The sequence below is a fragment of the Cetorhinus maximus genome, chromosome 6 (genome assembly GCF_964194155.1).
Source record: "Cetorhinus maximus chromosome 6, sCetMax3.hap1.1, whole genome shotgun sequence".
Taxonomy (NCBI): domain Eukaryota; kingdom Metazoa; phylum Chordata; class Chondrichthyes; order Lamniformes; family Cetorhinidae; genus Cetorhinus; species Cetorhinus maximus.
In genome coordinates this window covers 131,483,211-131,507,413 of record NC_135884.1, presented here as the reverse complement: position 1 = coordinate 131,507,413, position 24,203 = coordinate 131,483,211, and the positions used below count along the sequence as shown (strand labels likewise).

General features: G+C 42.1%; 1 protein-coding gene across 1 annotated transcript in view; it reads left to right on the top strand.

Annotated features, from left to right (window-relative positions):
- pmfbp1 (polyamine modulated factor 1 binding protein 1) overlaps positions 1-24,203 on the top strand; it is a 967,668-nt gene that overhangs the window by 50,195 nt on the left and 893,270 nt on the right. The gene's annotated exons all lie outside the window — the stretch shown is intronic.

Genomic DNA, 24,203 nt, shown 5'->3' with positions numbered 1-24,203 from the left:
GGGCCAGTGAGAGCCCGCCCGCCATGGAAATGGCGTGTTTCCCGGGAATGCATAATCAATGCAGCGGTTCTGGGATGATTCCACCCTCCAAGTCTGAGAGCTGAGCGCCTAGCATCAAAACCAATGTTACAAATTTGAATTTTGTAAGATTGTTATGTCTTGGGGCTGTCTCTTTAACTTAGGATAAAATGAAGGAATGAGTGGGGCCATGTGACTTGTTCTGAATTCTGTCCAACAAGCTCTGGTTGTTAAAGGGGGCCCAGATTGATTTACAGGGAAGAAGCTGCAACTAGCTCACACCAGTGGACTATGTGAGGCCTCAGAGTAGACTGTAAATCTGCAAGTCACAGGGCGGTGTTAAGAATGTTGGGTTTTGTAAACAGTTATGCTTAAAACTAAAACAGAATTACCTGGAAAAACTCAGCAGGTCTGGCAGCATCGGTGGAGAAGAAAAGAGTTGACGTTTCGAGTCCACATGACCCTTTCCAGGTAATTCTGTTTTTGTTTTGGATTTCCAGCATCCGCAGTAGTTTTTTGTTTTTATCTCTATGCTTAAAACTGTCTATTTAATTTCAAGATAGAATGGAGTTGGGTATCTAAAGGATAGCTAATTAGCATTTCTACCTGAATGCAAGACCCACGTGATTCACAGTGCCATGGAGATTGGCTTTGAGAGGGGAAGAGTCCATAGCAAACCATTGTAGTATTGGGTTACAGGGTTTTTCTTAAGGTATTCCTGAACCTCCCAGACAGGCCTTTGTAGAAGAATCTGAGAGAAAGAACAGAGATAGAGGCAGCCAGTCTCTGTGGTTGATCACATAGAATGCAGGAGGGAGCTCACGCTCAGATTGAGAATTTTAAATGGGGCTGGAAGATTTGGCTAGATGGAAGGATCTCCAGGGTAACCCTCACCGTGAGTGTCGATTCGGGGTTTTGAAGTTATCCAGCTGGAAAAGGGAAAAGAAAGTAAGCCATCAGGAGCTGATGATAGCTTTGTTTTGTTCTTGGAGAATGAAGTGTCCACTTAAAGGTACAGAACAAAGTGTAACTGTGGAAAGAGATTTTTTGTCATTTGAAAAGCTAAATGGGAGATAATTTTTGTAGTTTAGAGTATAAGCTGCCTGAATAGTGTTTAGACAATGTTGCTTTTATTTTGTTCATTGCAGTAAAAGTCTTAAGACTTGAAACCTTGTGATCCTTGCAGTCAGCCACTGGAAATTCGAACATCTTTCTCAAAGTTTTTGGTCTCTATAGGGATTGTAACACTATTATAACACCTCTCACTCCTCCTATCAAATTTAATGTTTCAGTCTAAAGGTCTTGCATCTCCTGTGGCTAAGAGGTTGGACAAAGGCCAGATATGAGTTCTGCCAATGACACTCTTGTGCTGACTGCCGAGAGGCATGCAAGTGTGACTTGTCGATGAGGTACTCTACATATTTCTTTCCACAAAACAGCATAATTGAGGTTTGCAAGGAAACACCCAGTGCCCCGTTTTGAGCTGCTGTGTGTTGGAGCTTCAATATGTTCTCCACCACCCCCCCCGTCCCCCCCAATCCATCTCAAGATAATTTATTAAGATTGGAGTGTTTCTTTTAAAGGATCCTATTAGTCCACTCTAAATTAAAACTCATTGCATTGCAACCCATTCCCATTTTGTTGCATTTAAAAAAAAAAACATGCATTTGATTTATTTGATGTAAACTTGTTGAAGCAGTGTTCATGCTCACACTGACCATTAGGTCACAGAACAGCTTAGATGACAAGCGTGAAAAAGGCCACAGAACACAGTATAAAAAATCCTCCTGACTAAAAGGAAATTGGGTGATACAGCAGGGAAACTGGAAAGAATTTTTCTTGGGTGAGGGTAAATACCCTTTTTATAAGAATTTTTTTTTCTCCCTGATTCAGAGATGTACCCAGGATCTTAGAAAGAGACCTTAAAAATAAGTTAGATAATGATCTAGGTTAGGTTGGTTAGTTTGTGTTGTAATATGGGTTCTCTAGCTGTCTCAATGATGAGACCTTGAGACTTGTATATTTAAACATGAACCATTTATTGTTAATCTTTAACTATTTACAGATCCCAGGTTACTATCTTGCATTGTGCTGTTACCTCCATGCAGGCTGGTTCCAGAGAGTTCTCTCTAGATTCTTCTCTTAGTCTATTACCAAATTATTCTATACATCATATCGTAGGCAGTGCTATTCTCCAGTTTCATGTTGACCCTTGCTCTGCCGAACACCTTTACATCACAATGACATGCAGGCACGTCATACAAGATCCCCTTTCTTCTCCAAAGAAAACTTTCCTTTCCAATGGAGTATAACTATTTGTAATACAATCTTTACTTGCTGTCCCTGCTCCATCCCCACCTCAAGTCTCTGACTTTATGAATTCAGATGGTCTTGAGGCTTGGCAGTTCTTCCACATCTCGGTCTGTCACATTTGGAGGAATGGTAGAACTCTGTGTTCCTGGTACTTGGCTATCTCCATTTGATTCACTTTTTGCACTCATTCGAGTTGTGTTTCTCTTTATTAACAACCCGTCTGTTTTTTTCAGACACTGGGTTTGTCCCTATCCTTCCACAGGGAATGTGCACTCCATTCATTGCTTGAGTGGACTTGAATTTTCTTTTTCCATGGTTTCTGCCATGTTCCTGCCAGACGTATACGTTTTGCAAATAGAACCTTCATTTCCATTTGTCTCACAATTTCAGCCAAACATTTGTTTGCGGTTTTATTTTCAAACTGTTTTACAAGCTTATGAATCTTTTCATTTATCTCAATGATTCTCAGTACATCTGAAACATCCAGTGTGCTTTCTTCTTCTATTTCTCTGCATTTCAGTGTTAGATTTACATTTTCTGATCTTATTTCTGTCTTTTCTTTCTCTGTCTGCAACAGAACTTTGTCCTTTTCCTGCAGTTTGGTTTCACTGTTGGCCAGGTTGCTCTCCAGTGAAAGCAGCTTTCGGCTTCCTCCTGAACTGTAGAACACTGCTGATTCTTCTCTGCCAACTGGTTCTTCAGCTTTGTTCAGAGTGATGTTAAACTTATTTTCCTTCTCTTGTAATTTTCCAGAGGAATGAACTTTGTTCTATGTAATTCTTGTATTGTGTGAAGGCCTGTCAACAGGTTTTCCTCTTCTTTGTGAAGCTTGCTTGCTTCACCTTGAGCTTTCCTGTAATTCAGCATAGTCTCCTTGAGTTTCTTTTGATGTGCTTCCATTTTGCTGTTTTAAACAGTCTTCATTTCTTCATGTTGCTGAATGGTTACACATTCCTTTTGCATTTGATCTTGAACGACAATCAATTGTTCTTTCAACTGTTTATTTTCTTGCTGACCTCTTGCCAACTCACCCTGGGCTTCAGTGCATTGTTTTATTGTTACTGATAATTCCTACACAGCCTTTTCTGAAGTAGTATTCAACATCCTTTTAAGATCCTCATGTTTTTCCATGGCTACATATTGATTCTTTGTGTGCCATTTCCTCTGCTGTTTTGCCTGGCCGTATATCTGGTTGAGATTTTCTAACTCTTGCTTTGATTTGCCAACTGTGGAATTGAGGGTCATTTTCTCCTCTTGGCACCTTTTGTGCCGTCACTGAAATTTGCTTGTTCAGATCTCAAACTGCTTGGTTCATTGAAGACTTCGGTTTATCATGCATTTTCAAAGGTATATATTCACCTTGAATCTTCAAATCTTCCAGTTCGGCTCTGATGCGAACATTTCCTGTAGAACAACTTCATTTACATTTTGTATGTTTTGCTTCTTTTGAGTTACCTCAGATAGCTTTCCGACATGCATAGCCATCTGTTCACTCCACACTGCCATCTGCATCCCTCGCTCTGAGGTCTTTTGGTTCTCTCGTTCTGGAGTCTTTTGTTGCCTTTGGCGCTTTATTGGGATTTGTCCTCTCTCTGGGGTCCCTTGTTGCCCATGATGCTTTATTGGGAGTTGCCCTCTTTCTGGGCTCTTTTGTTGTCCTCATGCTTTATTGGGAGTTGCTCTCTCTCTGGGGTCTCTCGTTGCTCTCGGCACTTTATTGAGGTTGTGCTAAACCTTCATCTAGGGTCTGCACTCTCCACAACTTGGAGTTTAAAATATCTGTCAGAGCCGTTACTATCTCACTAAATGTTGTTGGGTATTGATCAATACATTGGCTTTGGAGCACTTCACCAGCAAATCAACCAAAGATGAATAAAAACTTATCAACTTGTGTTCCTTCGGATTCCTTATTTAATCATGTAACTCTTCTGGAAGTTAAAAATTGTCTTCTCCAAGACCCCACTCTTGAGACTGGTTTAGCCCTCTCCATAGCAAAAATGCACCTGGCTCTTCTGATTTGCTGTCTATGGCTGTTTGTTTTTTCTTGTAGTTACTGCTTTAAATGTTGTTACCCTTTTAAGACAGTGTGTGCAGCAACTATTTTTTTACTCAGTAACCTTTTTTTAACTTCAGGCTGTCATCGGTTCTGTCACTGTGATTTTTCTCACACTTTTCTGAATTTACCGGATTCCCCAGCAATCTTTGGCCTTTTTAAAAAAATTTTCAAAACTTCAAAATTCAGGTCGATTCTTTCTCTGCTTCTTCTGTTACCTCTGCAGGTCCTTTTTTTGTATGCCCGCACTTTTCCGGGATTCCCATGATCGTGGACCTTTTTAAAAAAAACTTTTAAAAACTGCAGTAATTTTTTCTCTGGGTTGCAAAGACCGATTGCAAGGTGATTCTTTAGTTTTTTTTAAAACTCTGCAGGAACGTTCCTCTTTTTTTTGAATGCACCACACTTTGAGAGTTTCGGTGGGCGCACTTTTTTAAAGATGCAAGCTGTCAACTGTGCAGCGATTTCTGCTTTTAAACTCTGCAGGTTTTCTTCTTTTTGAAAACTTTACAGGTTTCTCTCTTTCTTCTGCTAGCCTTTTTTTTTTACAGTTTCTTTTTTAAATTCCACCTTCTATATGGATATGCTGAGCCGTGGGAATGCTACCTATTCTATAATGTAAGTAAAGCTTTTTGTATTTTTATTTTGCTCACCGCCTCGTGAATGGCCCAGTATTCTTCAAACTGTGTCACTCAGGGTCTTGCAATTTCTATAGGTTTGTGCTCCGTCTTGTGATCTAACTAAGTAATTTAACTCAGCATCACTCAGGCTCTTGCATTGTTTTTTGTAGTTGTGCTCACACGTCTTTGTGAGCTGAGCAGGCGTCGTCATTCTGTGTCACTCGGGGGGTCTCGCAATGGACACACTCACTCTGGAGATTCCTCAACTTCTAAGTCTGTAGCAAAGCTTCTTCAATTGTTTCTTCAATTTTTCTTCTTAGATGCACATCTCTCCAGTCCAGCTCTAGCTGCTTTTAGTTTTTCATATCTTGGGATACTGTTCTGGGTTCATCGTTTAAAATGCCACCTTTCATATCACCGCTGAAGTGATATCTTTTAGGAGCTCCCACTGCTGCCAATCATGTTGTAATATTTGTTCTTTAGATGCCTCAATCATGAGATTGTGAGACTTGTATATTTAAACGTGAACCTTTTATTATTGATTTTTAACTATTTACAGATCCCAGGTTATCGTCATGCATGGTGCTCTTACCTCCACGCAGACTGGTTGCAGAGTGTACTCTCGAGACTGTTCTCTCAGTCTGTTACCATGTGACTCTATACATTATACTGTGGGCAGTGCTATTCTCCAGTCCCACATTAACCGTTGCTCTGCCAAGCACCTTTACATTACAGTGGCATGCAGGCACATCATACAACAGTTTGTTTCTGGTTAATTTCTGCGCTGTATGATACATTTTGATCAAGCTCCAACTGCTGCAGAGAATGAGGAACAATAGCATTAGGAAGATTACATTTTAGTACCAGCATAAGTATGCTGGCATTAAAATCAGTGGATTTAAGCATACTATGCTGTAAACTCTGGTCATGGCTTATCAGGCAGCAGTGATCCTGGTGCTGCTATATTTTGGAGATTTAGACAACCGACAAAGCACTGGAGGAGCACCACCAGTGATGCTTTCCAAGACCCTCCAAATCTGGTGGCAAGAAAAGTGGTTCAGCAGCAGTATCTTGTCCCAAGCCAACATGGCCATCATCGAGGTGCTAGCCACTCAAAACCAGCTCCACTGGGATGGATATGTCATTTATATGCCTGACACCGGATTCCTGAAGCAAATACACTAGTCGGAACACGGTTGCTGTAGGAGACGCCTAGGAGAACAGTGGAAGCGCTTTAGGCATGTCCTGAAAGCGCCCTTGAAGAGGTCAAACATCTCCACTGACTCATGGGAATCCCTGGCTTGCGACTTGGTTAAAATAGGCAAGGTTCATTCAGGAAAGCACAGAACACATCGAGTTATTTTGTTGAGAACACCCAGGGGCGAAGTTGAGGTGTTGAAGAGAGAGAGTAAACCTCCAAATAACTCATCTACCCAACCCTCCAAGCACCACCTGCCCCACATGTGGCAGAGCCTGCAGATCGCACATTGGACTTATCAGCCAACTCAGAACCCATTAACCAGGAGTGGAAGGAAGTCATCCTCGATCCCAAGGGGCTGCCTAAGAAGACTCTACAGAGAGCAGGCATTTAGACTCCTCTACTTTAAATGAGCAGTCTTATGCTTTTGCTAATACTCACTCTTCCACTATGCTGCTATTCTCCCTGTGCATAGAGCATGTGTTGGTCCATGAAGTTAAGGCTGTGGAGGTGAAAATTTATTAATTCTAATGCTTAGAGCAAGAAACCATGACCAAGATTTTATTAGCCCTGGGGCGATATGCTGGGAGGCAGGTAGGTGGTAAAATGCCAGAGAATGTTACCAGAGGAGGAACAGCAGTGACTCGGGTGACCATGTCGAGGCATCCTCATATTCTCCGGATGCCTTAACTGCACCAATCTTTCCTGGTGGCATTACTGAGGCTCCAGAACTGTTGACCCTCTGATTGGGCCAGAAGCATCAGCAGCTCGCCCACTGCCCTTGATTGGACAGCGGGCCCTGGCAGCAGCAATTAGGAGGTTGTCTCTGGGATAATTGACGATGTGGTCCCGATGCCTGCCCACCTGAGCTCAGGACTTGCCCCTTCTGGTAAAATTCCAGCCCATGTCAAAGTGATGACTTCACCCCAAAATATGTAGGGTTTTGGGGCTATTGGAACATTTCTGCCATTGTTCGGAGCTCTCAGACCAATGCCACTTTAAGCCAACTACTGCAAGATAAATGAGTGAAGCTGAATGTGATGACATTCCTGTTTTAGTCATACTCCCACAACTCCCCCTACTCACATCTCTGCATTAACTGGGTGAAGTGTTTAGTCTCTCCCTCAATACACCATCAGAATCAAGACAGACAATTCATTTGAACTGCAGATTTGAGCCCATGTCGCACCACTAATTACTACCACGTTGATGTGCTGCTTTGGACTTGCAATTTTTACAAAAATGGCTTCAAGATTAATCAACTTTACAATAAAGTAAAATATAGTTCTTTAAAATGTTTTTTTTGGTCAGGCTTTTGTAATTAATAGAATTCCAATTTTATTCAACAGACACGATGTATTTATATCCAGATCAAAGTACACACATCACAAAAAACTAGATTATAAAACAGCAAAATGAATGTTGACAAAATTAATAGCTTCAACATTTTCAAGTTGAGGATTTAACCTTTACAATTACAGCCAGCTGTGTGTGAATATGTACTCCTTTAAGTTGTGTTTATATAGTGTATATGTTTGTATTAAAAAGCTAAATGTGTGAACTACAAATGTTAATTGAGGCCATTTATGTGTAAATGAGCCATGCATTAACAGCATTAATTCATGTATAGTGATATCTTAATGAGTCCAGACAGTTCTAATGAGTGTTATTTTACACCCTTACCAGAAATATCAAGATTATCAGTATTTCAAGTAATAGAATTTATGGTTATTCCTTTTAGTAATGAGTACATTGTATTTTCTAAAGTGGCATTGTGATATTCATTTTTTGTTCAAATGTGGTGTTGTGTATTGTCTTTCCTGAAATGTTTGGTTATAGAAAATGTGAGAATGGGTCCATATATTTAATTTTCAAAATCCATCTGCTCTAATTGGATTTTGCAGGCTCAAAAACATTTATTAAATATATTTTGACCTCTGGGATGGACTATAGATCATCTAGGTACTTGCCACAGATATTGTAGTGTACAACATTATAGTCATGTGTTTCTCAGTTCAGTGGTGTTTGAACCAGAGTTTGTTCTTAAGCTGTAGCTGCATAGTGTGCTGATCTAAGTGAGGCATATTCAAGCATGTATTGGCATAAAAATATTGACTGGTAATTGGTAGCATTTTGATTTCCTCAAGCTTGATCTGTATTTGCAATCTTGGCGTTCTATATGCTTCTGAATGGAGCTTCCGACCCCATGTCCCCTCTATCATAAAGATGTTACTTCCCCCTCCATTGCATGATGATCTCCACTCCTACCTCAACCCAACTGTTGCTGAAGCCCTCATCCATGCTTCTGTAACCTCTAGACTCGACTATTTTAATGTTGTTCTGTTGGCCAGTCTTCCATCTTCCACACTCTACAGACCCAGTGACACCAGCTTAGGTCTGTAAAATACAAAAGTTCATGGCAAACACAGTCTATTCTGATGTTCACACTTTCATTAAAAAGACTGCTGAAGAGGAAACCCTCTTTGAGTCCAAACTTTCTTAGATTCACTCTACAGAAATGTCCTGCTTTCAGTTTTGTGTTTCACACTGCTAATGGAAACAGCCTCTTCAAGGTTGGAGCTCTAAAAATATTCAGTCCAATGATTAGCTAATGTGACTGTAATTTTGGAGAAAATACCGATTTAGCTTCCTTTGCTCAGAAATATACAAAGAAATAAACAATGCAAGTAGATACATGAACCAATGGGCAATTCAAGATTACAGTTGTTAGGACCTCGGTAGAGACCAGTGACATTTTTTTTTTAGGATTCAAATGTCCAGATATTTACTAGAAGAATGAAGTCACAAGGTTCATGGTTTAAACAAATGAACTTTACTACCCTGCTGCGACCAGGTTAGAAGGGGTGAACTGACTCCTCTCTCTGTCCCATTCTTGGGTTGGTTATAACAGAGTTTGAATTTGAAAAGGAGGTGATATTGTCAACTTAATACTTAACTGCATGTAGCTTGGTGTAAGAAATAAGGCAGCCAGGTGCCTTAAATGATTAAGCGAAGAATTAATTTTATTGCCAAAACTCATCCAGGCAAAGATGCAGAAATTGTTAAAAGGTTTAAAATGTACAAATATGTTCAATTATCCACTAATGCAAAAACAATATACACACAACCACCTCCTCCCCACCACCCCCAAGCGTTCAAAAAAGAAACAAAACTCTGCAGGGTATCAGATCTTAAAAGTTGGCCAAGTCAAAATTAAAGTCAGAAGAAAAATATTCACATATTGTCTGGATTCTTGTTTACAGCTGAAGGGCCAGTTCCCTCAGTAGCTGGGTTTCTCACTAGTGCAGTCGGTCTGCAGTCATGCCTGATTGATTCTTTTGCCTCTTGGAGATGGTGGTATTGGTTCAGAATCCTCCTTTAAGAACTCTCGGTTTACAGCAATAAGGTCTTCATGTGGGTTTTCAAATCACAAACAGCTCAGCTTTGATGAGAGAAGTTTCAGAGAGAGAGAGGAGGCCCCTTTGGTAGTCTCTCTGACTGTTAGTTCAAATCCAGTAGCTTTTTACACCCAAGAGCTGGATCACACGACCTCTCTCTGGTTCCAAACTGGGCTTCTCTTAGCCACTGTCTCTGACAGCTCTGAAGACTCCTGTATCCTTCACAAAGCAACATACAGGTAATAACTGCTGTAGGCCAGTGTCTTTTGCTTAGTAAAAGAATTATTTTCAAAAAGTTCCGCATGTATATATATATTACAAATTAATATTCTACAGAACGCATCTTCATAACAACACAAATGTCAAAAACATGAGTTATAATAATTACATTCTAGCTTAGTCAGTTATGTTAAAGATAATAAAAATACAATGAACACAATTACTTATACTCCAAATTAAATGTCTGACATAGAAAATAGGAGCAGGAGTAGGCCATTCGGCCCTTCGAGCCTGCTCCGCCATTCATTATGATAATGGCTGATCAACCAACTCAATAGCCTGCTCCCGCTTTCTCCCCATACCCTTGACCCCTTTCGCCCTAAGAGCGATATCTAACTCTTTCTTGAAAACATACAATGTTTAGGCTTCAACTACTTTCTGTGGTAGTGAATTCCACAGGCTCACCACTCTCTGGGTGAAGCAATTTCTCCTCATCTCAGTCCAAAATGGTCTATCCCGAATCCTCAGACTGTCACCCCTGGTTCTGGACTCCCCCACCATCAGGAATATCCTTCCTGCATCGACCCTGTCTAGTCCTGTTAGAATTTTATGGGTTTCTATGAGATCCCCCCTTATTCTCCTGAACTCCAGTGAATATAATCCTAACCAACTCAATCTTTCCTCATATGTCAGTCCCGCCATCTCAGGAATCAGTCTGGTAAACCTTCGCTGCACTCCCTCTATGGCAAGAACATCCTTCCTCAGATAAGGAGACCAAAACTTCACACAATATTCCAAATGTGGTCTCACCAAGGCCCTGTATAATTGAAGCAAGACGTCCCTGCTTCTGTATTCGAATCCTTTCGCTATGAAGGCCAACATGCCATTTGCCTTCTTTACCGCCTGCTGCACCTGCATGCTTACCTTCAAAGACTGGTGTACGAGGACACCCAGGTCTCGTTGCACATTCCCCTCTCTCAATTTATAGCCATTCAGATAATAATCTGCCTTCCTGTTTTTGCTATCAAAGTGGATAACCTCACATTTATCCATATTATACTGCATCTGTCATGCGTTTGCGCACTCACTCAGCTTGTCCATATCACCCTGAAGGATCTCTGCATCCTTCTCACAGCTCACCCTCTCACCCATCTGCAAATTTGGAGATATCACATTTAGTTCCCTCATCTAAATCATTGATATATATTGTGAATAGCTCCGATCCCAGCACTGATCCCTGCGGTACCTCACTAGTCACTGCCTGCCATTTGGAAAAAGACCGTTTATTCCTACTCTTTGTTTCTCGTCTGCCAACTAGTTTTCTATCCATCTCAATGCACCACCCCCAATTCCATGTGCTTTAATTTTACACGCTAATCTTTTATGTGGGACTTTGTCGAAAGCCTTCTGAAAGCCCAAATAAACCACATCCACTGGCGCCCCTTCATCAACTCTGCTAGTTACATTCTCGAAAATTTCCAGTAGATTTGTCAAGCATGGTTTCCCTTTCGTAAATCCATGCTGACTCTATCCGATTCTGCCACTGTTTTCCAAGTGCTCAACTATTAAATCTTTTATAATGGACTCTAGAATTTTCCCCACTACCGACGTCAGGTTGACTGGTCTATAATTCCCTGTTTTCTCTCTACCTCCTTTTTTAAATAGCGGGGTTATATTAGCTACCCTCCAATCTGTAGGAACTGTTCCAGAGTCTATAGAATCTCGGAAGATGACCACCAATGCATCCACTATTTCTAGGGCCACTTCCTTAAGTACTCTGGGATGTAGGTTATCAGGCCCTGGGGATTTATTGGCCTTCAATCCCATCAATTGCTCCAACACCATTTCCCTACTAATACTGATTTCTTTCAGTTCCTCCCTCTCACTAAACCCCGTGTTCCCCAACATTTCTGGTATGTTATTTGTGTCCTCCTTTGTGAAGACAGAACCAAAGTATGTATTTAGTTGGTCAGCCATTTCTTTGTTCCCCATTATAAATTCCCCTGTTTCTGACTGTAAGGGGCCTACATTTGTCTTCACCAATCTTTTTCTCTTCACATACCTGTTGAAACTTTTACAGTCAGTTTTTATGTTCCCCACAAGCTTACTCTCATACTCTATTTTCCCCTTCTTAATCAATCCCTTGGTCCTCCTTTGCTGAATTCTAAAGTGCTCCCAATCCTCAGGTCTGTTGTTTCTTCTGGCCATTTTGTATGCCTCTTCCTTGGATCTAATACTATCTCTAATTTCACTTGTAAGCCATGGTTTGGTCGCCTTTCCTATTTTACTTTTGCGCCAGACAGGAATAAACAATTGTTGCAGTTCACCCATGCACTCTTTGAACGTTTGCCATTGCCTATCCACCGTCATCCCTTTAAGTAACGTTTCCCAATCCATCATAGCCAACTCACATCTCATACCATTGTAGTTTCCTTTATTGAGATTCGGGACCCTAGTCTCAGAATCAACTACGTCACTCTCCATCTTGATGAAGAATTCTATCATATTATGGTCACTCATCCCCAAGGGGCCTCGCACAACTAGATTGCCAATTATTCCTTTCTCATTACACAATACCCAGTCTAAGATGGCCTGTTCTCTAGTTGGTTCTTCAACGTATTGGTCCAGAAAACCATTCCATATACACTGCAGGAATTCCTCCTCTACGGTACTGTACTAATTTGATTTGCCCAATCTATATGCAGATTAAAATCCCCCATAATTACAGATGTTCCTTTATTACATGCGTCTCTAATTTCCTGTTTAATGCCATTCCCAACATCAACGCTACAGTTTGGGGGTCTATATACAACCCCCACTAACGTTTTTTGTCCCTTCGTGTTTCTCAGCTCTACCCATACGGATTCCACATCGTCGGAGCTAATATCTTTCCTGACTATTGCGTTAATTTCCTCTTTAACCAGCAATGCAACTCCACTGCCTTTTCCTTTTTGTCTGTCCTTCCTAAATACTGAATATCCCTGGATGTTCAGTTCCCATCCCTGGTCACTCTGCAGCCATGTCTCCGTAATCCCAACTATATCATACCTGTTTACATTGATTTGCGCGGTTAATTCATCCACTTTATTGCGAATGCTCCTCGCGTTAAGGCACAAAGCCTTAAGGCTTGCCTTTTTAACATTACTTGTCCCGTTCCCACTATTTTTCACTGAGGCCCTGTTTGATTCTTGCCCTTTATTTCTCTGCCTATCACTCTTCTTATTCCCCTTTCTGTCCTTTGTTCTCGTCCTTGATCCCCCCTCTGACTCCTTGCTTAGGTTCCCATCCCCTTGCCATTTTAGTTTAAACCCTCCCCGACCACTCCAGCAATTATTCCCCCTAGGACATCAGTCCCGGTCCTGCCCAGGTGTAACCCATCTAGTTTGTACTGGTCCCACCTCCCCCAGAACCGGTCCTGCGATTTCTACTCTGACTAGCACGTGGCACTGGTAGTAATCCTGAGATCACTATCTTTGAGGTCCTACTTTTCAACTTACTTCCTAACTCCCTATATTCTGCTTTTAGGACCTCATCCCTTTTTTTACCTATGTTGTTTGTACCAATGTGTACCACGATCACTGGCTGTTCATCCTCCCCCTTCAGAATGTCCTGTAGCCGCTCTGAAACATCCTTGACCCTTGCACCAGGGAGGCAACATACCATCTTGGAGTCTCGTTTGCGGCCACAGAAACACCTATTGATTCCCCTTACAATTGAATCCCCTATAACGATTGCATTCCCACACTTTTTACTCCTCTCCTGTGCAGCCGAGCCAACCGTGGTACAACGAATTTGACTGTTGCTGCTTTCCTCTGAGAGGCCATTCTCCCCAACAGCATCCAAAGCAGTATATCTGTATTTCAGGGGAATAGCCACAGGAGATTCCTGCACTGCCTGCCTAGTCCTCTTGCTCTGCCTGGTGGTCACCCATTCCCTTCCTGTCTGTGGACTCAGCCTGCGGTGTGACCATCTCTCTATACATGCTATCCACGATACTCTCCAGCTCACACTTTACCTCCACCTTCCTTCTACACCTATTAGACTTACATCCCTAAACCCTCAAATCAGATACTTATCAAAATTTTGAAGACTAGCTGCTTGGTATGGGTACTGTGTCAATGATTTGTATATAGGCTGAGATTTCTTGGCTTTTTGTTGACTTCCAACGAGGTTGGCCCTTCAAATCTCCTCCAACCGCCCTGAAGTTGTAAACTCTATGTTGAACATAGGCATCTCTAGCATCTTAAGGATTGCCACCTCGGGTCAGAATTCTCCTTTTAATTTTCTTCAACTATGGGATTTTGTATCCCTCTCCCATCTCTCTGTCTCACTCTCTCTCTCTCTTTCTTTCTCTCTCTCCTCAGCTTGGCTACATCAGATGTTCAACTCACTGTTCATTGAGTCCTTCAGTTAACAAGAGTTTTAACTCTTTTAATGAGCACCCAGAATTTCAACCAAATTCTGCTGAAATAGGTGTTTCCTTCACTTCAGCTGGTTCTAAACTCTCAAACTAAACTACTTGAACCAAGAACCATGCCTAGAAACCTACTCACCCCTATGATTTACTTGTTGACGTTTATTTTTCTATTGTTCATCTCCTAGGCAAGCTGGTTCCATGATCATTTACTGGAATCCAGATGTTCTTTTTTAAACTGGAAATCAGATTCTAGTTCTTAAAGGGACCACCACCTCACATAAAATATAGTTTCCTTTTCCCCAAAAGCACATGGGCCATCACACAGTACTGCTAAGGGGTTCAACCATATCACGAAAGATGCAGCTGTTACATGTTGTCCTATAATCCCTTTACTTTTCAACGTAATTTTCAACTTGACTTTTCAATCTATCACCATCAGGTACAGTTCAAATGTCAAACCTGGTCTATAACATTTTGAAAGATCTCAGTCACGTGGTGACTAAATCAATGCTGATATTTTTCCATTGCTATGGTTGTATTTTTACAGGTTACTTTTGTGATGTGACACCGTACTTTGAATTATGTTGCACCATACGAAGACACTCATCTGACTTAGATTTGTTTGTTATATAGCCATCATCTTTCATTGATGGAAGAATGCTGAAATAGTTCGTCACCAAAAAATAACGCTTGTTTCACTATCGAATAGAACAAGCTTGCAAAAATCTGAATATTAAATACCCAGTAATGACAACAACTTTTACTTATATGATGCCTTTAACATAAAATGTCATAAGGTGCTTCACGGGAGCAATATAAAGCAAAATTTGACACTAAGCTACATATGGAGATAATAAGGCAATTAAAATCGGAGATGCTCAAGGGGCCACATCCAGAGAAGTGAATACATCTCTGAGGGTTGTGGGGTTTGTTACAACCAAGTCTGGAGAGATGAATAAATTCTTCTCTTTTTCACCCCTGAGATTGGTTATAACACAGTTTGAATTTTTAAAAAGTTGCGATTATTCAATTCAGTATTTATTTGACCGTATAAAAAGCTACATGAAGACATAAGCCATGCACGCACACACACAAACACACACACTCTCACACAAACTAGCATATAAAACAAATCATGCAACAGGTTGGAGGAGGTGGAATTGATAAGAGTTAAAGTCCAAAAGAAGAAATATATGTCCTGTTGGTGGTCTTGAAATTCCAGGTGTTCTGGACGATGTAAGCTGGTTGTTTTTCTGGAGACAGTCTCTTTTAAATTGTAATCCGTCTTTTTCCGATATGGATGCTATGACACTTGAAGTTCCTTTTGAATAAAATTCTCTATCTCTGTGATGTATTCCAAAAATGTAACAGAGATAAGATCTGAACTTGAGAGTAGCAGGGAGAGAGAGATGATGTTACATTCTGCAGCCTCCTCCTGGATGTTACCAGTGCCTTCTGCAGACTCCTCAGCTGTACTAAACAGACAAGCTCATAATCATAGTTTTTCACAAGTGGGGATTCGATCATATGATAACTGCTGTTGGCACACAATGGAGGGCAGCCTATATTATTAAAGGAACATTGATCTCCCATTGTCAAAACTGTCAAGATGCCATCAAAATGGATATGGGGTCCTTATCACCCTTCTTGCATAATTCGCTGTTCATTGAGTCCTTCAGTTAACAAGAGTTTTAACTCTTTTAATGAACACCCAGAATTTCAACTAAATTCTGCTGAAATTGATGTTTCCTTCACTTCAGCTTGTTCTAAACTCTCAAACTAAACTACTTGAACCAAGAACCACGCCTGGGAACCTACTCACCCCTATAATTAAATTGTTGACCTTTATTTTTCTATTGTTCATCTCCAGATAGGGGATATTCACTTGCGTTGCCATAGCCTCCAGAGCTATGGGCCAAGCGCTGCAAAATGGGATTAGTGCAGTCAGATCTTCGTTGACCAGCACGGACACGATGAGCCAAATGGCCTTCTTCTGTGCTGTAAATGTCTATGAGCCTATAATGAGTTTCGTTAGCGTTTCTTTGTTCCTGGCAGTTTCTGGAATCATGAAGTTTGGTGGCCTTTTGTCTTTATGTTTTGTAGAGAGTTCAGACAATGGCAGGTGTGCAGTCCATCAGGGAACTGCCTAGACATGTCTCTTGGTAATCCACATTCAGAGGCATCCGGAAATTTGACCAATTTGTAGGTCAATTGACTTCTGCAGCCATTTTAAAATAGTGTTTTTGCCGTTCTACTTGTTTCTTTTCTTTTTAAAAAACAATCTAAGGCATTATAGCAGCTGATGAAACGAAGGATTAATATTCCACATTGCACACAACACATCGTCTTGACAGGTTGAAGGAGATTACAGAGATAGAGAGGGATTTGAAAACAAGGATGAGATTTTAAAATTAAGGCATGACTTAACTGGGTACTAGTGTAGGCCAGCTAGCATAGGGGTGAATGGTGAATGTAAGAGCACAAGAAATAGGAGTAGGAGTGGACCATTTGGCCCCTCGACCCCCTAGTTCTAGATTACCCCATGAATGGAAACTTCCTCTCAGCACCTATCCTGTTGAGCCCCCTCAGAATTGTGCATTTTAATAAGATCACCTCTGATTCTTCTAAACTCCAATGAGTAAATATCCAACCTGCTGAACCTTTCCTTATAAGACAACCTCTTGATCCCAGGAATCAACCTAGTGAACCTTCTATGAAGTGTCTCCATTGCAGTATATCTCTTTTTAAATAAGGAAACCAAAACTGTATGCAGTACTCCAGGTATAGTCTCATCAATGCCCTGCACAATTGTAGCAAGACTTTCCTGCAATGAGCTCATCTCTTTTAAAAGGCGCCTTATCAAATGCCTTTTAGAAATCCAAATACACTACATCTAATCACCCTGCTTGTTACATCCTCAAAGAACTCTAATAAATTTGTTTCCTTCCATAAAACCATGTTGACTCTGCTTCACTGTATTATGATTTTCTGAATGTCCTCCTTCTACTTCCTTAAAAATGGATTGCAGCATTTTGCCAATGACAGATGTTCGACTAACTGGCCTACAGTTTCTTGCTTTCTATCTCCCTCCTTTTTGAATAGGGGCATTTTATTTGAAGTTTTCCAATCTGCTGGGACCATTCCAGAACCCAGGGAATCCATCATCTCTAAAGCTACTTTTTTTAAGACCCTTGGCAGGCCATCAGATCCGGGAGATTTGTCATACTTTAGTACCATTAGCTTTCCTAGTGATAAAGCCTGTTTTAAGTTCCTCATTCTCTCCCTTTTACCATTGATTTTCTACTATCCTTGGGATCCTTTTATGTCTTCTACCATAAAGACCGATACAAAATTCTTTTTCAAAGCTGCTGCCATTTCCTTGTTTCCAATTATTAATTCTCCAGTTTCGTTCTCCAAGGGACCAATGGTTACTTTTACCAGGTAGCCTTGAGGATGAGTGCATAGAGTGTTCATAGATTAAATTTGGGACAGTTTATTGGAACAAGATGTTTATTAGAACAAGATTTCTTACCTCCACCAAAACTGATTCTTGATCTTGATGTTCCGAGCCAAGATCATTGCTCACTACTGTACTAATTTAATCCTCTATTTACACCCTTTTGAAATGTCAGATACCCTTGAATATTCAGTTCCCAGCATTGGCCACCTTACAACCATGTCTTTATTGTGGCTATCATCTCTTTGGCAGACCTCCATCTCTAGAGATGATAGTTTGCGCATTGGTGGTCAACTCTGTATTAAACATTGCCCAATGTGATTCAGGAGCCTCACTGTGGTGTGTCAGTCTGTGTCGCATTTGTTGCCGAAGAGATAAGTAGGCTGATAAGGTGCAAGATTTGCTGGCCTCTGTTTTCTCTGGGGTCTCTTCTCATACAGCTGAGCTTTCCATTTTGCCTTGCCTCTTCCACTGCCTCTCCAGGCAGTTAGCCTCCAGAGAACACAGCAGCGGCGACTGTCTCCCAGTTGTCTGTGCCAATGTCCGCTAACTTCATATCTCTCTTGCAGGTGTTCTTGCAGCGGAGGTAAGACTTGCAGCAGGTTGCGACCAAGTAACCAGTTCACTGCACTGTAGCTCTTTGGGTATACAGCTGTTTTCCATCAATTGAACGTGGCCACGCAAGTGTGGATGTCATTGGCTTAGTTGTAATGTTTGCTGATGGAACAAGTAAAGTAATGGAAGGGGTCATCAACAGTGTTATTAAGCGGCACTTGCTTAGCAATAACCTGCTCACTGAGCCCAGTTTGGGTTCCACCAGGGTCACTCAGCTCCTGACCTCATTACAGCCTTGGTTCAAGCATGGAAAAAAAAGAGCTGATCTCCTGAGGTGAGGTGAGAGTGACTGCCCTTACATCAAGGCCGCATTTGACCGAGTATGGCATCAAGGAGCTGTGGCAAAACTGGAGTCAATGGGAATTGTGGTGGTGGGGGGAAAGCTCTCCGCTGTTTGGAGTTATACCTAGCACAAAGGAAGATTGATATGGTTGTTGGAAGTCAGTCATCTCAGCTGCAGGACACCACTGCAGGAGTTCTTCAGGGTAGTGTCCTTGGCCCAACCATGTTCAGCTGCTTCACCACTGACCTTCCTTCCATCATAAGGTCAGAAGCAGGGATGCTCGCTGATGATTGCACAATGTTCAGCACCATTCATGACCTCTCAAATACTGAAGCAGTCCATGTCCAAATTCAGCAAGACCTGGACAATACCCACGCTTGGGCTGACAAGTGGCAAGTAACATTCGCGCCACAAAAGTGTCAGGCAATGATCTTCTCCAACAAGAGAGAATCTAGAACCACCATCATTTGACATTCAATGGCATTACCATCACTGAATCCCCTACTATCAACATCCTGGGAGTTACCATTGACCAGAAACTGAACTGGACTAGCCATATAAATACTGTGGCTACAAGAGCAGGTCAGAGGCTAGGAATCGTGCAACGAGTAACTCATCTCCTGATTCCCCAAAGTCTGTTCACCATCTACAAGGCACAAGTCAGGAGTGTGATGGAATATTCCCACTTGTCTGGATGAGTGTAGCTCCCATAACAGTCAAGAAGCTTCACACCGTCCAGGGCAAAGCAGGCTGGTGGACTGGCACCCCATCCGCAAACATTCACTCCCTCTACTGCTGACGCATCGTAGCAACAGTGTGTACCATCTACAAGATGCACTACAGGGATTCACCAAGGCTCCTTCGACAGCACCTTCCAAACCCACGACCAGTACCATCTAGAAGGACAAGGGCAACAGATAGATGGGAACACCACCACCTGGAAGTTCCCCTCCAAGTCAATCACCATCCTGACTTGGAAATAGATCGCCGTTCCTTTATTGTCACTGGGTCAAAATCCTGGAACTCCCTTCCTAACAACACTGTGGGTGCACCTACACCACATGGACTGTGGCAGCTCACCACCACCATCTCAATGGCAACTACAAATGGGCGATAAATGCTGGCCAAGCCAGCAAAACCACATCCCGTGAATGAGTAAAAAAGTGAAGAGGGCACTCAGAGCGAATACCTCTGCCATGCTGTGTTCACTCAACCTCTGCACAATTACGCAACTCTTCCTTGAGGCTTTCCCCTGCTTGGTTAATGGTGTGTAACTACAACGCTGAAAAAAGAAATGTTTTATTAAGAACTCCCATCTTAGGCTTCAGACCTACTATATCCAACAACCCGCTCTGAAAACTCTGCTCACATTTTGACAGCTATGACAAATCCCACCACAGCAGCTGAGGCAATCAGCAACATTCTGAAACAATCAGTAACATTCTGAAACAATCAACAACATTCTAAAACAATCAACAACATTTTAAAACAATCAACAACATTTTAAAACAATCAACAACATTTTAAAACAATCAACAACTAAAAAGCACCTTAAAAAATGTCAATTCACCATAACTTCCATGTTTACGTATCCTTTAAAAAGGTTCCGGGGGCCAGACCCTATCTGTGTACCAGTTTTGTTGAAATATGTCCATTAGTTTTTAAGACATATTGTTTACAGACAAACTGGCAAACAGATTAATAAACAGGGGTGAAAACGTTACCTCCGTCCACCTTCAGTGGCGGAGGTAATTAGTATGCCCCAAGACCTCTGAGCTGGTGACTGTGTCCTGCCAGGAGATGCTGAAGATATGGCTGAGACAATGGAGATCAAAACTTACAGCCTTTTCTCCTGCCTAGCACATGTTGTCCAGGCCTTGCTACGTTAGACTAACACATTGAGGTCGCAGACTTGGTAGAATCAAGGTTTGGTGTTCATAGCCAGGCTACTATTGTTCCACACACACTTACTCAGCTTGGAGAGTGCTGCAGCTTTTGCAATGTGAGTGTTGATTTCAGCATCAAGTGATAGCTTGCTGGTGATTGTGGAGCCTAGATATGCAAAGCTATCAACAACTTCCAGCAGCACATTCAGTGCTGATTGGTGGTATGGCAACATCGTGGGCCATGACATTTGTTTTTCTGATGCTGATAGTCAAACCTAACTCCTTACAGGTGTGAGGGGGTATCTTCATTGGCTGCTGAAGGTATTCCTCGGTATGGAATGCTAGTGCGGCATCATCGGTGTACAGCAACTTGCTGATGACGATTTGGTGCGCTTTTGTCTTGGATCTCAGGTGGACAAAGTGGAACAGCTTTCTGCCAAATCTAGTATGTCTGTGCCAGAACACAACCCTGCTTGACCCCACTGTGGATCTCAAAGGGTTCCAATGTTGCCCTATCATAGTTGACCTTATTCATCATCTTGTCATGGGAAAAGGGGATCATACAGAGTGGCTTAGGCAGACAGCCAATTTTCTTCAGCTTAGAAAGGCCAGCTCTGCTCACATGGTCGAATTCCTTGGTGAGATCGATGAAGACAATGGAGTGGATTTTACAGGGAGATGTATTTCACGCCCCTGACAGAAAAGTCAGACTTGAACCCGCCAATTCAGAAGCTGGCTGTACTGCAGCAATATTACACTGGGAACAGCCATAATTGATTCACAGTGGGACTTCAGCCCCCATCTGGGAAGAAGTCCCGTGAGCTGCTGGCGAACTGATTGGGATCACAGTTAGAGAGACCGGCGGTGGAGGGTTAAAGGCAGGGGGAGAGATCTGATCTTGTAGAGGAGGGGTACCTCCGATGGGCACAAGGGAACCCCTAAAGGATGTCCCCATACTTCTTGCCCAACAGTAGCCCATGCACTGAAGCTGCTGGGCTACCCACATTGCCTCTGCCTTCCCTTGCTGCATGTAAAATAGTGGTGGAGGCAGAATGAGGCCCTTACGTGGCTATTAATTAACTACTTAGGAGCTTCAAAATGTCTAAGGGTAGGTGGCTGCCTGACACCTGCCCACCCACCATAATGTGGGAGACCAGGTTGGGCATTGCGGGAAGGCTACCAATTTTATTTTACGAGGCACCTTCAAATCCAGGACAATATATAGTGGTCTTCTTTGCTCACTGCGTTTCTCTTTCAGCTACTGGATTGAAAAGATCATGCTGATTGCGGATTATCCATAGAACCATAGAAAAGTTACAGCACAAAAGGAGGCCATTTGGCCTATCTTGTCCATGCCAGCCCAAGGACACCCAGGTGCCCTTTCTAATCCCACCTTCCTGCTCCCGGCCCATAGCCCTGCAGCTTACAGCACTTAAGATGCAGATCCAGGCACTTTTTAAAAGAGTTTGGAGTTTCTGCCTCTACCACCAACTTGGGCAGTGAATTCCAGACACCAACTACCCTCTGCGTAAAAAAGTTTTTCCTCTGACCAAATAACCAGCTCTAACTAAACATTTAATTAACTGAACAGAACCTGGCATGCCTTAGAGCATGGACATCAGAGTTTAGAATTACTTCCAGTTTGCGGAGGGTAAAAACTGGAGCCCAGCTAGGTTTGTATTGGTCTAATTAAGTCTAGAGGTAACAACGGCATGGATGTGTGTTTCAGCACTAGATGAGTTGAGATAGAGACAGGCAACATTACGGAGGTGGAAAAAGTCTGGCTTAGTGTAGGTGAGGGTGTGTGGTCAGAAGCTCACCTCAGGGTCAAATTTAGCATCAAGGGTGTGAACAGCCTGGTTCAGCCTTAGACAGTTGAGAGGGAGAGGAATGAAGTTGGTGGTGAGGAGTAAAGACAAGGGTTTTGCTATTCCCATTAATTAATGGGAGGAATTTTCTCCTTATCCAGGACTGAATGTAAGACATGTGGTCTGACAATTTAGGGACAACGGTGAGGTTGAGAGAGGTGTTGGTGAGGTAGAGCTGTGCATGTGGACCTTAACGCTGTACATTCAGATTACGTCATTGAGGGGCAGCATGTAGGTGTGAAGTTGGGAAGGGGCCAACAATAGATCCTTGGGGGACACTAGAGTTAATGGCGCAGGAGTGGGAAGAGAAGACGTTGCAGGTGGTTCTCTAGTTTTAAGGAGGTCCTTGAAGGAGGAGAGAGAGACAGCGGGGTTTAGGGAGGGAATTCCAGAGTTTAGGGTTTAGATGATTAAAGGCAAGCCTGCCAATGGTGAGGTGAAACGAATGGACGATTCTGTGCACAGGAATTCAGATTTGAAGGAATGCAGAATTCCTTGAAGGTTTTAGGTCTCTCTTTTCCTTTTTATTTTCTTTTCTTGCTTCTTAATTTTGACTTTATACTTTTCTCTCTTTATCTTCTCTCTTTCTCTGCTCCCTCTCCTTTTTCTCTTTTCCACTCTCTTTTCCTCTCCCTCTTTCCCTTCCCCTCCCTTTCCCGCTCTTTCCTCTTTTTTTTCTTGTACTTAATAAAGGCTTTAAGCCCCAATCGGGGCAGATTGCTCAAGTCCAGACTGGCAAATCTCTGATGGCTGGGAACAGTGGGTTGGGGTGGGCCATTTTGCATTCTGCTTGGTCTATCTCTAGTCTTCCCAAACCCTTGGATCCCACAGCTGCCATACTTGATGGTACCACACTCTGGGACTCTTCCGCCATTATAATCCCCCAGTGCTGCCAAGTCCTACACTGTGCCTGACCCTAAGAATTGCTCATTGTGCAGTACATGACTAAACACCCTTGTAGTTTTCTGAGGAATCTATGTACACCTATCCACTGTGTGCAATGTCATATAGGATTTGCTACAGTGTGTGCAAATTAAATAAAAGTGTGTGTGTGCATGTAATCAGTGTATATATGTCCTAAAATAATTTGGAAAATGCCTTGTGGATTTATTTCTTGCCAATGCTAGAAATATCCATTTATCCCTACTCACTGCATTCTGTCTTTTATTTCAAGCATTCACTAATAGTATAGGTCTAATTCTGGTATTGTCAAGATCAGTTTAATACTAGAATTAAAGCAAAATGCTGCGTATGCTGGAAATCTGAAATAATTTGATAAGTAATTTGATAAGATGGATTCAAAATTGGCTTAGTTGTAGGAGACAAAGGGTGATGACAGAAGGATGCTTTAGTGACTGGAAGCCAGTGTCCAGTGGCGTACCACAGGGATCTGTGCTGGGTCCCTTATTATTCGTCATTTATATAAACGACATAGATGACTATGTTGGGGGGAGGATTAGTAAGTTTGCAGATGACACAAAGATTGACCGGGTGGTTAACAGTGAGGTTGAGTGTCTTGGGCTACAGGAAGATATAGACGGGATGGTCAAATGGGCAGATAAGTGGCAGATGGAATTTAACCCTGAAAAGTGTGAGGTGATACACTTTGGAAGGAGTAATTTGACAAGGAAGTATTCAACAAACAGCATGACACTAGGAAGTTCTGAGGAACAAAGGGACCTTGGCATGTGTGTCCATAGATCTCTGAAGGCGGAGGGGCATGTTAGTGGGGTGGTGAAGAAGGCATATGGGACACTTGCCTTTATCAATTGAGGCGTAGATTACAAAAGTAGGGAGGTCATATTGGAGTTGTATAGAACCTTGGTGAGGCCACAGCTGGAGTACTGTGTGCAGTTCT